The following is a 14019-nucleotide window of genomic DNA, read 5'->3' as shown; positions in this document are numbered from 1 at the left end:
TTGAGAATAAAACCAAAGTAGTAGGGTTGTTTCTATCCTGAGTATATCAGCTACTGAAACTGCAGCCAGCAGGATGTAGAATAAATTACAAAGTTCTAATTTGGTTGGTTTTGTATTAAAATCTTCCTATTTTTTGCCTTTCTTTAAATGTAGCTTCTTAGGTTTGTTGATTTCTTACAGTGATATTCATATAAGAAATTCTATTGCTGAGTAAGAAAAATATGTAATACAAGAAAAAGTTGGGGTTTATTTCTCTCAGAGTGTATTTTAGACTTTTCTGAAAATAAATTTATTAACCTTATTCTTTCATGTAGCTATTGAAAGGTTTGTTCCTGCTTGTTTTCAGTTTAGGTGGCTAACATTAGTGGAGACATCGTGTTTAGCCTACCAACACTTCCTCCATTTTTTGGCTTGGTGTGAGCCTCACATTTTTCTCATGTATGGAGTCAAGCTTTTAAACTTCAGTTCTAAGCCAGCTTCCAAGACAAAGATAGCAGGGAGTACCCATGACAGTTCCTCCCCAGTAATATCCCTCTGACTTCCCTTGGTAAAGCCCAGCTGCTGGAATGTGTGTCTTGTGGCTCTGAGCCTGAGGAGGCTCCTGCAGCCGTGCCTCACTATCAATTTGGCAGACATTAGTCATAGCTGCAGCTGAATTTCCGATTGGTATTCCTGGGTGGGTGCCATGCGTGTTCCACGTCACTTCTGTCGGTGACAAAGTAGGTGTTTCCAGTGTGGGGACCTGCAGTGTTCTAAAGAAAGGTTCTTTGGGTAAGATTAGTTAACTGTGGTGTATTTTATAGAAGAAAATAACTAATCTGACATATTTTCTGATGTCATGTATATTTAAGTGTTTACATTGATTTTCTGCTCAGTGTGTTACTAAATCTTTGAAATGTGTTCCTTGAGCATGTTGGTAACTTAGGGAGAAAAACGTGAATTCTGTGTTGTAGTAAATCAAGTGCCCTTTTTGGATGGGTTTTCCTGCTGTCTGGACATGCAGATAAATCTGGTTCTTTAACTCACAGAGATTGATCTTCCATCTACCAGCTTCAGTCCAAGGGAAAGCTACTTTGAAAAGGAAAGCAGTGTAGAAATATAAAACATTACATGTAGAAAAGTGTGAATATCTGTAGTAATCACATTCATCTTGAAAAACGGTTTTTACCCTTTTCCTTCTTCATCTGACTGGAGCTCAGTAATAACAATTGTTTCATCTGGTATGGTCCCCACCCATGACTTCAGTAACTCATTCCTCTATTGAAAAGGTGTGTAGGGAATTGATTTAGCATTGGTGCACTAAAAGAACAGCAATAAGAAACACAAGCTGAGAGGGAGTAATTTCAGACAACTTTATGGGTAAATAATGATTCCTGTGCTTATTTACAAAATATCCAAATACTTTTCCTTATTTCTTAGTTAAGGTTGATCAAACCAATAGTCAGGATGTGTAGCATGGAAACAACCTCTTATTTGTCAGACTTGACCACCAATAGATTCTTTAAGAATTCTGCTATTTTGTGGAAGAAAGCTGGCTTTTTATAATTCTTTTGCCCTATACTGGGTATCTATTTCCTTTCATATTCTTGTTGCACAATTCATGTATTTAGGTATGTTAACAGTATTTGTAGTGAGTTACAGTGCATTACACTAATGAAGAAGTTTAATTTTACATCTCTACCTAGCTGTAAAATACACTGTTTTATACAAATGAAAAACTGAAAGCTTGGGAAAATATTTTTCTTTCTCTCTGAAACTACACAGCATCTCAGCTTGAAACACATATTTGTTGTAGGCCGCTTGTTCTTATGCCTTGGAGAATTTTTAGAGAGATTGACTGGAGCTAAAATAAATGAAACTGAGCTAGATGGCAATTTTAATCTCTTTTAAATAGATTAAAAGAAGAAAAGGGAAAGAAAAAAATAATTTCAATATTTTAAATTCATATTGGTGAGCCACCTTCTTTTAAGTGAAGTCCCTACAAGACCCACACTGTTGTATTTTGTTGGCATTTGATGAAAATTCTTTTTGATTTTCTGCTGTAGTCAGGGTTTCTAATTCAAATTTAATGGGTTAATTGAAAAAATAAATAAATATATTAAAAAAGGAGAAAAAATAAGTATTTAAAACACTATGAAGGAATTAGGTTGAGGAAAAATGAGAAAGAGGAATGATTTCAAGAACAGGATAATAAAATACGGGAAACATTGTTTTATTGTCATTATTTTATGTTTATGTGCCTTATTTTATAATCAGATGTGTGAACAAAATGTTACACCATGGCCTTTTGTTCGTGCTGCACATAAGAAAAATGGTTATGAGGACCACATCTTTCATACTTACATTGCTTACATTGATATTATCATATTGAATAGTAGCACTATTTTCAATTTTCAAATTATTTCATTTCCACAGTGATTTGTTCAGTGGAACTAGGTCTGTGTTTCCTCAGTTTAGAGCCCTAACAGGTTAATTATTTAGTGATGTATGTTGCATTTAGATAGAATATGTATGTATCTTACACACATAATATAGAAACAATATATTTGCTTGTTTATATTTCTTTCGCAATATCACAGGTAGATGGAATTAAACTGGTAGAAAGATCATGGATGCATGGCTTGCCTTCCCACAGTGCTTTTGCCTGCATTTTCTATTCCTGGTGTCCATATTTCTGGCAATCTCTCGTGGGTGTTTGTACTTTGAACGCAGGCAAAAGAATCACTGGAAAACACAGCACTGTTTGGTCTGCTGTTTTCCTCTGAACTAGCAACTCATAGTACAACTAGTTTTATCATTTCAGGATTGTTATTAGAATGTGTGGTTAGGATAGGCAGAAATCCTCTGGCTGTGTTTCTGTTCTGTATTGTGTTATCCTCTGCTGTATTTCAAGTCTCAGGCCATTCAGGATAATCTGGATGGAGCTGGGAAAGAAGGAATGTCTGCAGATGGCATTCTTCTGTCAGCCTTGTAGCAGAAATTCTCATCTGCAAAATAGAAATGGTTTTAAAACAACATAGTTTTCCACATCAGTGCCTTGCAGATGGGCAGGGTTCATCATGGAGCATCTGGGATAAGGTGCCACAGGTATTCAGCACTTTGGAAAGACGACCCACTTTTGTTTTCAGCATGTCATAACCTCCCTCTTAGTTTTTTTTCCTCCCCAGGGCGCTTGAATGCAGACCAGCTCTTTTTTTGGCTCTACAATGAAGCTAGCTGATGGCACATTCAAATATTTTAATTATTGTAGTGGCAAAGGCTGTTCATGTTAACAGAACCTGTGTGATGTCGCTGAAGGCAAAAGGATTTTTCTAGGGAAGGTTAGAAGGCCATTTAAAAATTGTGAAGGATTGCAGGTTCTGAAAAGCACCTGCTTCAGAAATACTGTCTTCTTAATTCACTTGGGCTAGCTTGATTGCTGGGAGGAGTCACTCATACAAATCTATCAAATCCTGTTGGGAGAGTGATCTCTTTTTTTTTTACTGGAACAGACACACTTTCTTAATCCATGTCATGGTCTTTAGGACATTACCATCATATGATGAAACTGGATATTTTTATTGAATCTATTGTGTAGTGCCAGTGGACCTGAGTAGGAGAAATGATACTGGAGAGAACAGAAAAGGAGGTTTTTTTTCTCTGTAGATGGGCGTAGGAGAGTTCAATATTACCAGAAAAACTGCTTTGAACAATGGTGATAAAGAAGAGGTTTAATGAGGCTGGGGCTGCATGCGGAAAATTAGTCCGTATTAGGGTATTATTCCTTCAGGGAGCGTTTATAATGCCGGCAGGAATGTGGGAAGGGGGGTGGATCAGATTCCGGCACAACCTTGCAAGCTTTCAGCTGCCGATGCTTGGTGCACCTGCGTGTTCCCCGTCTGACCTCAGAGCTGGCTCGAAAATCTCTGGCATCTGGAAGTGTGAGGAAAGATCAGGTTTATAATTTTTGTGCTGGGGGGGAATCCATATTTTTATTTTTTTTATTTTTTTTTAATGCTTAGAATGCTTCATGTTTTCTGTATTTTTAAAGGATACTGGAAACTATTTTGTGGGTATACTTTTTAGTGGTTTGAGGTTAGTTTTTCTCCTTTTAATATTTTTAAGCTAGTATCTTAAAGATCTTATAGTGATACGTCCAAATAGATGAATAATATTCAGTTAAAAAAATCTGGTTAGTTGGCAAGACTTGAGAAATTAATTTCATACTCTTTTGCTTATCTCAGGAAGAATGTTCTCCTTTAGCAAGTGCAGATACGAACGTGACAGCTTAGGCATTTATCTCACTTGTGGAGGTCTGGAATAGCATCTCATTTTCAAATTGTAGCGATGTGGAGATAAAATGTAAATACTGCTGTATGAAAAGTGCCACTTCATAACCTTGCACACCATCACTGGTGGCTGTGGTAGGAACTTGCAAATTGTAAGTGCATCTAATTTACATTGCTTGGATTTAACTGTTTTGTAATTACACTTTGATTTGTATTTTTTTAATCAGACGTGGTGGGGTGGTTAAGCTGTGCTGCTTATGAACTTCCATGCAAGTTATTTCGTGGTATAAAGTTGTGCTTATTAAATGCACGGATTTTCTCTTTCAGAGTTTAAAAGTTGTTCGATTTGGCATCTGTGGCTTATTTCTTGCAGTCTACTTAATTGAATAGCTTCTCTGTTTATCTTAAAATGCAGATAAATGGCTTTCAGCGCAGTGTTTATAGCTTAATAGTTCCTGAAATGAGAGTCAACATTATCTCCTAGACTCTACTAGTCATAACTAATGATCCCTCTGCTTACACTGTTGGGCAAGCCAGGAGACACTGAACTCTGCAAAGAGCAAGGGCCCTGTGCAGTGGGAGGATAGTTTGTATGTGATGGCGCCTGCTAGACAAGGCTTTCATGGCTCAGTAGTGTTAATTGGGAGCCAAAATTTGTCCTTGGTCACCTCTAACCTCCAACCTCCCCTTACTGAACTGTTCTAGGAATATGGATACAAACCTGAGGGGGTGTTGACAGCACACAGTATTCTCACTTCTCTCATCATTTAAGGTGGATAATGTCAGATTGCTCTTATATTTGCTTCAGCTTTGCCCACCAGAGCACATTTTGCAACACAAAGTCCTTGCAGAAATGTGGTATATTTAATGTTCTAAACGTCACTGGCAGGCAGCCTAACAAAGGCATTGTGTTGAGGTCTGGAAGAGGATGAGAAAATAATTAGGCAGCTGGCAATTACTTTATTTTGTTCTAGGCCTTTTTATGTGACATTTAAATTAGTTAATGAGAGAAAGATTATTTTTTATATTTTCCTGACCTTTGGCTTAGCTGTGAATGAAGAGTGGTAGGCTTTCCTTTGTAACAGGGGTGTCAGAAAATAAGTGCATGCTCTGGAAAGAGAGAAGGGAAAGAAGGAAAAGTGAAGTAGATTTCCCACTCATCAGTAATGCTCTGTTGTTATTACGGGAACAAAAGTTCCTTCCTGATCCATCAAATTTAAATAATATGGGAAGTAGCGATGTCTCATGGTGTTAAGGGTTAATATTCTTCTACATTCTGTTAAATTGTCAATATGACCTTTTCCTGAGTTTTTTAACTTGCAAGTAGAGTATTCATTGGAAATCATAGATGTAGGTGTTGTGAAGTGAATATCACCCTTGAAGTATTTCAGCCAGCACAGTGTTCTGGTTTCAAACAGGCAGTCTAGCAGGAAGCTTTTGCTGGCTTTAGGTGAAGTTCAGCTAGCGTTCAGATTTAGCTGACATATACAAAACAGTCTGTGTCCCTAATTCCTATGTCTCCACAGCCATCTAGTCCGCTGTTTTGAGAATTAATTAAATGCAAACATTTAGGTGTGTGACTGGTTGTAAAAAGAAATGTGTATGAAAGCTGTTCCTGCTTAAAGACGCTTATATCAGTCTTGTTTATTCTCCAGCCTCCGTATTTTTCGTTGTTTTTCTGTGTTTTCACGTTATGGTCGAAGTGGGTTTTGAGCTTTGTGTTGGCAGAACAGCGGGCTGGTACAGAGCACAGTCTGGATAGCACCACATGCACTGTGGCAAAGGCCACAGTGTACAATGAAAGCAAATTCAAAACACTCTTTAGAGCTCTGAAGATGATTTTGTTGGACATTGCCATGAATGAGCTCCAGGAGACACAAGGCAGAATGAGCAGGATGTCCTCAGAGAGTTAAAGAGAAGAATGTGGTTGCTGCCAGGAGCACCAAGCAGTTTCTAGCAGGACCACGATTCAACATTGTGTTGGCAGAAATTTAGACATCATCTATCTTTTTCACTTGGTAAATGTGGTCTTGATAGAGTTACAGGTAGTTCTCTGAACTAGGGATGAATCAGGAACAGACCAGGAGGAGGAAAAATTTAGCCATTGCCTCTGCTAGTATCAAATAGCTTTAAAAAAAACCTGGTGTAAGGCTCCAAAAAAGGAATTAGGTATTTGAAAAAGAAAAAACAAAACAACAAAAAAAAGCAACAAACCCAAAACCACCAAATTTTTTGAAAGAGGAAATTTGAGACAGCTTTTTTATTTTGATGCTGTGTTGTAAAAAGCCTTGTTTCTTACTTTTTGCTCTGTGATCTAGTCAGATATCTAGATATCCTACTTGTTTCAGTCAGCATCTTGAAGAGTTATCTCTTCTATAAGAAAACAGTTGAAAGTTCATATAGTTCCAAACTGGTTATGAACATTTCCTCATAGGAATAAAGCTCCTATTTCTTTGGAAATAATCCCATTGGTAAACAGCAGCTGCAGTAAACCTTCCACCAAAAAATTTGATATGTCATTTTAAGTGTGCAGATATCTCTTTTTTTCATCACCAAACATGGAATTAGATTTGGGAATGATGGAGCAGAAATTGAAGTATCATTTTGTAGAGAAGAGCATTTCAGTACAAATGCTGTGAGCGCATTGTGACTGCAATGTCTGATGTTTACAGTTTAATATCAGAAGGAAACATTTGTAAAAGCATCTGTTGGTTATCAGTAATGCTCTGTTACATATATGTGTTATACACATAGATATTCTGTTACATAGTTACATGTAGGTGGTAGATGGAAATGATAGATGTTATATGAAGGAAGTGCAGTACATTATGACCACATTATCTGGAATAAATCCCAGTTACAAGATTAAGTTAACTAAATTATTTCAAATATCTGAAATAATAATCTGTGTGGTTTTGCTTTTAAATAATACTGGTTTGTTTTATATATGTGTGGTCACAATTACAGGAAATTTTTAACAGGGGTTAGTCAAATTGCACAGCAAATATCAGGATCATAAAATGCTCTCAATGGCTATGTACTCTACCTTGAAATGAAAGTCTTGCTGTTGTTCCATGATAGGACCAAATTTTGATGCTGTTAGATGCAATTTATCAAGTTTCCTGGTTTGTTTTTTTTTTGTTTGTTTAGTTTTGGGTTTGGATTTTTTTTTTCCTTTTTTTTTTTTGTGTTTGTGGTTTTTTTGTTGGTCTTTTTTTGGCTGTTGTTTCTTGGTTTTGTTCTATTGGTTTTGGTTTTCTGGGTTTTTTTGTGATGTGCTATGATAAATATGTATCTTAGCAGCAATATCACCACCTCTTTTCTGGCTCTTTCTCTGAAAAAAAAAAATCCCAAATTGCTGGTTGCCTGCCATTTCTTTTCATTGTCTGTTCTCAGTTGGCATTTTTTGTACCATAAGAAGCCTAAAACCCCATCTGAACCTTCTTGTGATTGCTCTCATTGGCAAATACGTATTGAATTGGGTAAATGAGGGCCAGGCCACTGTGGTATATCCTGTATCACAAGTAGCCACTTTAAAGGGAGGTGAGGAACAGAAGGCTCCAACTTCAGTGCACATTTTATATACTGACCTTGGGAGGTGTTGCCAGCCATCTGGAAAGAGTTAGAAATTCTGCATTGCTCAGGATCTTTGTTTTATTTGTAATTCCAAGGTTTTCTTTTTCTTTCACCTTTTTACTGTCACATCCTATGTAGCCTGAATACCCCTTTGCGCCTGGCTGAAATAATATTGTTTGCCAGCTTACAATCAAAGCGAGCACAGAGGGAAACAGCTGAGCCGTATTAAGCAGAGGCAGTCTGGACTACATTTCTTTTCTGCTGAATAACACGCCACAGGTGCAGGATTAGCCTGGCCTACGGTGCTGTGTTTGCTTAGCAGAGCCACCCTCTGCCTCCTCACATGACTCTCATCCTCGGGGAATCTGGCAGCGATGTAGCAAGCGCACGGAAACTCGGCGTAAGTAGAAGGCTTTAGCTTTTCAACTCACAAAGCTCTTGTGCTTCCCCCCCTCATCTTTCCCTTTTTTTTTTCTTTTTCTTTTTTTTTTCTTTTTTTTTTTTTTTTTTTGAGCATGGTTTGAGCAGAACACTTAAGAGACTGGGAGAAAAAAACCCAGTCAAGTTCAGCAGGTTCTTCAGAAAGGTCAGAGAGGGACTGAAGAAAAAGCAGCGTTGCTGGTGTGCTGGCAAGATGTGGGGCAGCAGGGAGCCAGCTGCTTGTGGTGCACAGGGTCTTGTGTTTGCAGCTTTGGTTCCTGCAGGGACACACACACATACTCAGGAGATTTCCTATTCATTCGCTTGGACTGGGGGTCAGAGTTTGTACAGTCTCAGGAGGCCAACCCAAACCTTTTAGGTGCACTTTGGTTTAGATTTAAGGAGAAAGGAGGTAGATATACAGAGAAAATACTGCAGGTAAAACAAAAGAATTCCTGTTTTCCTTTCTGGTGAGGATTGAGGAAAAAGAAATTTTTAGAAGAACTAGTACTTGGAAATCAGCCTGATCTTGAACTTAAAAAAGAATGTTTCACTTTTTCTCCTTTATATTAACCTTTGGATTTGAAGTTAATTTAAAAATAAATGTTTTGGCAGTAATAGGCTAATTTTGGTGCCAGGTTTGCATTGTGGGCATGAATTTCAGAGCTGGGACTGGTTTTAGCCTTACTCATCCTTCTGTGTGACTTTAGCGATATATAGTGCTTGTGTACGTCAGTAATGCTTGCTAAAATGCTGCATCTGTTCTATACATTTCAAATACTAGTAAATTGGAAAAATAGCCAAATAATAAAAACAAATGTACTTTTTCTCCTATTCATTGCTGTTCATATCTGGCTGGATACTGAAAAAAAAAACAAAAAAAGGTTTTACATTCTATAAAACTAGAGAAATCTGCAGAGAATGAGAGAAAGGAGGTCATGCATCTTCTGAAAACTTCTGGTCAAGGAGAAGAGCACATGGGATGTAAGCTTGCCAAGGGTGTTTGCAGTGCACATTTCTTAGGTTTTGAGGTTGTGTATGAAGTGTAGTTGTGAAGATACATCTCTATGACATTGGGGGAAAAAGCAAAGCAAGCGAACACAGTGGGGCTGGGGGCTGCTTCCTCCTCTTGCAGAGGCTCGAGTGGGTGGATGGGCATGGAAACCTGTTGGTGGGCCCTGGTTGATAGATTGGTGGTTGTGTCACTGGCATGGGTGGCACACACTCCCTTCCTGCCCAGACATGAACTCTGGAGCATTCAGAGAAGGAAATTCTTTTTAGGCTGCTCAAACACTTCTGGAAAACCGTAGCGCTTATGTCTGTGGTCAAAATTCATTATTGTTGCTCCATGCGTGCAGTTAATTTTGGTTTGCAGTAGAGATGCTTTCCTCCCCCTCTAAATGGATTTGTTTGTTTTCTGTCAAAGTGAGCAAGTCAATGACGCTTTCTGTTGCGTTCAGACACGTTTGCAGAAGATAAGGTTTGTGCCTCAGCCCTCGTTCGTGAACACAAAGATCTTCTTCATCGCTTATGGTTTCCACACATGTAGTTCAAATGCCTGTGCAGCGTGTGTGGGGAGGCCAACAGTAGCAGCAGTCAGTTCAATGCAGTCCCTGCCTTGGCAGCTTAACAGGGCAGGAATTTATACTGTCACTTGTTCAGTTGCTTAAAACTCTGCTTGGCCTGGTGACCTGTCAGGGTGGCATTTGCCTCCAGGCAGAAGAATTTGTGGAGATCCTTGAGCACTTCATTCAGCAGCAGTTACTTGCTGAGAGTGCCATAAACACGTGGGATTTTGGGAAGCAGATGGCATTAATCCATGAAAAATTATCAAAATACTAGTTATTTTTTCAGACACCAAATAATCTGTCCTTCTGGAAGACAGACAGGCACTTGAGGAAAAGTTGGAAGGGGAATTGGTTGAAAGCATCATCATCCCCATGATTTGGGAAGCATGATAAGTTAATCAATAAACTGAGTTTAAAGAAAGTTTTATATTTGGGAAAAAAAAATAAAAAATATAGCATGCTTATACCTTAACATCTGTATGACTCTTCTGGTTTTGTGAATATCTACACTAATTAAATTTATTCTTACAAGAAGAGAAAAAGGGAACTACACCAATGTAGCAGAAATTAGAAAGGAGTTGGTAATTTATGAAGTAGGTTGCTCTTTAGGCTGAGCTGGGGTTGTGTCACATTTACTCCTGAACGGACAAACCCAGTTAGTCAGAAGGGCACCGGCACCTCTGCATAGTGTTGGCACTGGTTTCTGCAAGCATGGCATGTGCACATGCTAATTATATTTTAATATCCAGGTGCAGTCTTTGATCTTGAGGTGAGAATGGCTAGCTGGTATTTTTATCTTCCAGGCACTATTTTTGTCTCAGCTGCATGGTGCTCTTGTGTTTCTTCTCTTTCGGAAAGGCAGCAGGAGCGACAGTGATTTATTAAACATATCTAAGAGAGCCATGAGGTCAAAGCTGTCTCTTGCTGTTTCTTTAAATTCCATTGTCTGAATGCCTCAATCTCAATATCATCTGAAATGATAATAAGTACAAATCTGCAGCTTGCCCAGTACAATCTTTGCTGCTTTCCTAAAGATCAGATAGCACAGCATAGATTAGTAGCAGTGGTATCACATTGCATTGCTTCCCATCTGTGTATTTTTCCCCTGTTGCTGCTGTTCAGGAGAGTTTTCAAGATCACTTATAGTGACTTTTGCATAATCTCCTGATGATCACATTTGGTGTTTGCTGCTTGGAACTGCAAGTATATGTGGTGATTTGCAGCTTGGAAACAGAAATAACTACTGCAGGATGTTAACAATAATCTTCCTATATTTTTTTTAAAATGTAGAGTATGGCACAGACTCTGCTGTTTGTTAATATCCAGATTGCCTTTTTGACATATTTGTGCCCTAATTTCTATCCCCTGTTTTGAGCATAATTTAACTTTAGTGAATCTGTGTTGACTACTCCTGATCAGATTTTTGTCATTCATGTTGACAGAGATGGCCTCCAGAATGAGGTGCTCCATCATTGTCCTTTCACAGAATATTCTGACTTAGAAGGGATCCTCAAGGATCATCAAGTCCAGCTCTTGAGTGAATGGCCCATATGGGACCAAACCCACCGCCTTGGTGTTATTAGCACCGTGCTCTATCCACGTGAGCTGATCTCAGGCATTGAAGTCAGGCTGAATGGCCAGTAGGTCCCTGGCTCCTCCCTCCTTCCCTGTTTGAAAACTGGGGTGGCATTTGCTTTCTTCCAGTTCTCATGCCCCTCTGTGGATTGCCACAACCTTTCAAAGATGGTCATGAGTAGACTCATTCTGGTGTGTGCCAACTCCCTCACCACTCATAGATGCGTCCCGTTAGTGCCTATGGACTTGTGGATATCCAATTTGTCTAGGTGCTCTCTGATCCAATCCTCCTTGACAAAGGGAACATCTTCCTTCAGGCCTCCCTTCTGGGTCAGAAGTTCCTGAGGGGTGGTGTTGACACTGAAGACAGATGCAAAGGTGGCCTTCAATATCTCTGTTTTCTCTGTGTCCAGAAGAATTAGTCATTTTCACATTGGACTTTGGCTCTCACCACGATATTTGTGAGGTATTTGCCTTTAATTGTTTCAGATTGGTAGCTCCAACACATTTACCTTTGCTGTGTAAAATACAGCTCTTGAAAAGGGATTAAAAATAAAGAATCGTGTTGGTATCTTAATGAGAATTTTATGAAGTACCTGCTCATTCATCTTTGCAAATATTAAAGACAAACTTATATTTTAAAAGCTTTTCTTTTGTCATGGAGTATTTACACGTTGAACCAAAGGATCATAGAAGGTAGAATTAGGCAAGATGTTTGACACATTTGGGGAATATTAATGGGGAATTACAGTGGATAGGAATAGACATTACTGAGTCCAAGCTGACAGGATACAACACTTTGCATGCACTTTCCTTTGGATATTTTAAAGTTATCTTTCTATTTTACTTTTTTTATGTTGTGTTGGTGCATTGTCTCATGCTATGAAAAATGTGCCAACCAATTCCCATTTTCTTCCAAATGAAAAATATGTCAAAGATTAACTGGGCATCAGAAATGAGAGGAAAACAGACAGCAAATTACATGTGCATTTTCCATGGGCTGTGTTACCAAAGAAACCTTTGTGTTTGTAAGTTGTGAGTATTATGGAACGGGTGTTAGTTTGGAGGGTCTTTTGTCAGAGGCTTTGTCACAGCTTGTTACATTACATGCTAAACTTTTTAGCTAATAGTTCTGAAAAATAAAGACATTGTTTAAAGTGGTCCTGGATGCTTGTAGCTATATTAGCACTCAGTGACAATTCTATTAATATGGACAGGAACAGTTTTTAAGAAAACTGCCTGACAGGTTGTTTAAAAGTACATTTTATTTTAAACCTTATTTGCATTATGAATAGAAACAAAACCACCTCAAATTTTGAAATATACAGATGAGAAGGAGCAACTTGTAGGTTCTCTGTATTTTGTTGTACAGGAAGTCGAGCATAGGTGGGAAACGTCACAAATCATACATAAGCCCTACAATGTTACATTTTTTGTAGTATGTCAGTTTATTACAGTGGATGTATATCAAGGTGGATGTATATCAAGGTACAGCTATTTTCAAACATGGATTGATACCAATATAAGTTTGGGCTCACTACTGCAATATAGTCACACACTGCAAAGCTAAGTGTGCTGTTTTCATTTTTTCTGGTGTATTAACACCAGATTTTGTTTACTGTGGTTTTGGATCAAAAATATGAAGGTCTCAGCATCTGATATTTCCTTGAGTTTTATAGTAGCCTTGAATATACAGCAAAGGGAAACTGTCATGATCCAGTTTTCCCTCTCTGTTACGTAATTATCACCAATAAAAAAGTGTTTTACTGTTACCTCTTGACTATTTTACACAGTAGATCAGGCTGAGTTAAGAGGTGTAATTTATTTCAAGTCTTTTAACTGTGCTGTGTTTTCATTGCTGACTATTTGCCAGAAAATATCCCATGGAAATTCTTTTATCTGGTAACTGTAAAGTACAGCGAGTTAGCAGTTACTTATTTCCCTTCCTCCTAAAACAATCATATTGATGGTATGACCCTAGCCTGGTGGGAAGTCATCAGGCTGTGGTTTATGATATGGCATAGGAAACTCTAGCAGGATGTCACAAGATAGTTTTGTATTTTAATAAAAGTCTGTTTTGAGGAAAAGCGCATTATGTAGATTAGTGCAGGGCATAAATGAAGTCATCTTGTGGTTTAAAATTTCCATCTTAACTATTTTATCAAGTTGACTGATTTTGTTCTCAGGTTTGCATTGTTTTCATTTGTTTTCAATTACTGTTCAGACACTTTTGTATGAAAATCCTTAGGTTCCAGTCCAAAGGAGCAGTTGAAACAGTTGCTCCGTGACATTTAGAGCTTCTTAGGTGTGTGCCTTCTCTCAAGCAGTAAGTCTTGCTCCCAGTCAGAGGATGCTGTGGCCAGATGTTGTTATCAGAATAGGAAAGCATGAATGGATGGTGTTGAACCAGTCTGAGGCTTCAAATGCCCTGTGTAGAAAGAGGAGTAATCACAAAGCTCTGATACTTTGTTGTTGTTGTTGTTGTTTTGTTTTTTTGTCCTTAGCATCTGTTTGAAAAGTCTGACTTTTACTCCTTAGGAGCCCCTGTAAGGTCATGAGAGATTTGCTTTTTTCACTGCATAGACAGCACATAAATCTTACAGCTGTGGCAC

General features: G+C 38.3%; 1 protein-coding gene across 6 annotated transcripts in view; it reads left to right on the top strand.

The window, feature by feature from the left end:
- Window positions 1–14019, top strand: part of BMPR1B (bone morphogenetic protein receptor type 1B) — a 229067-nt gene that overhangs the window by 183607 nt on the left and 31441 nt on the right. Inside the window, exon 1 of one of the 6 annotated variants that reach the window (XM_088057149.1) lies at window positions 8105–8244. The exons of the other annotated variants lie outside the window; for them this stretch is intronic. The gene's annotated coding sequence lies outside the window, so the exon portion shown is untranslated. Of the gene's footprint in view, window positions 1–8104; window positions 8245–14019 lie in introns of those variants that run through there. 6 annotated transcript variants of the gene reach the window in all.

The sequence above is a fragment of the Pseudopodoces humilis genome, chromosome 6, assembly GCF_049639895.1.
Source record: "Pseudopodoces humilis isolate 2021_Gansu_Grassland_sample_001 chromosome 6, ASM4963989v1, whole genome shotgun sequence".
NCBI classification, from domain to species: Eukaryota; Metazoa; Chordata; class Aves; order Passeriformes; family Paridae; genus Pseudopodoces; species Pseudopodoces humilis.
This window is presented reverse-complemented; position numbering and strand designations above follow the sequence as displayed.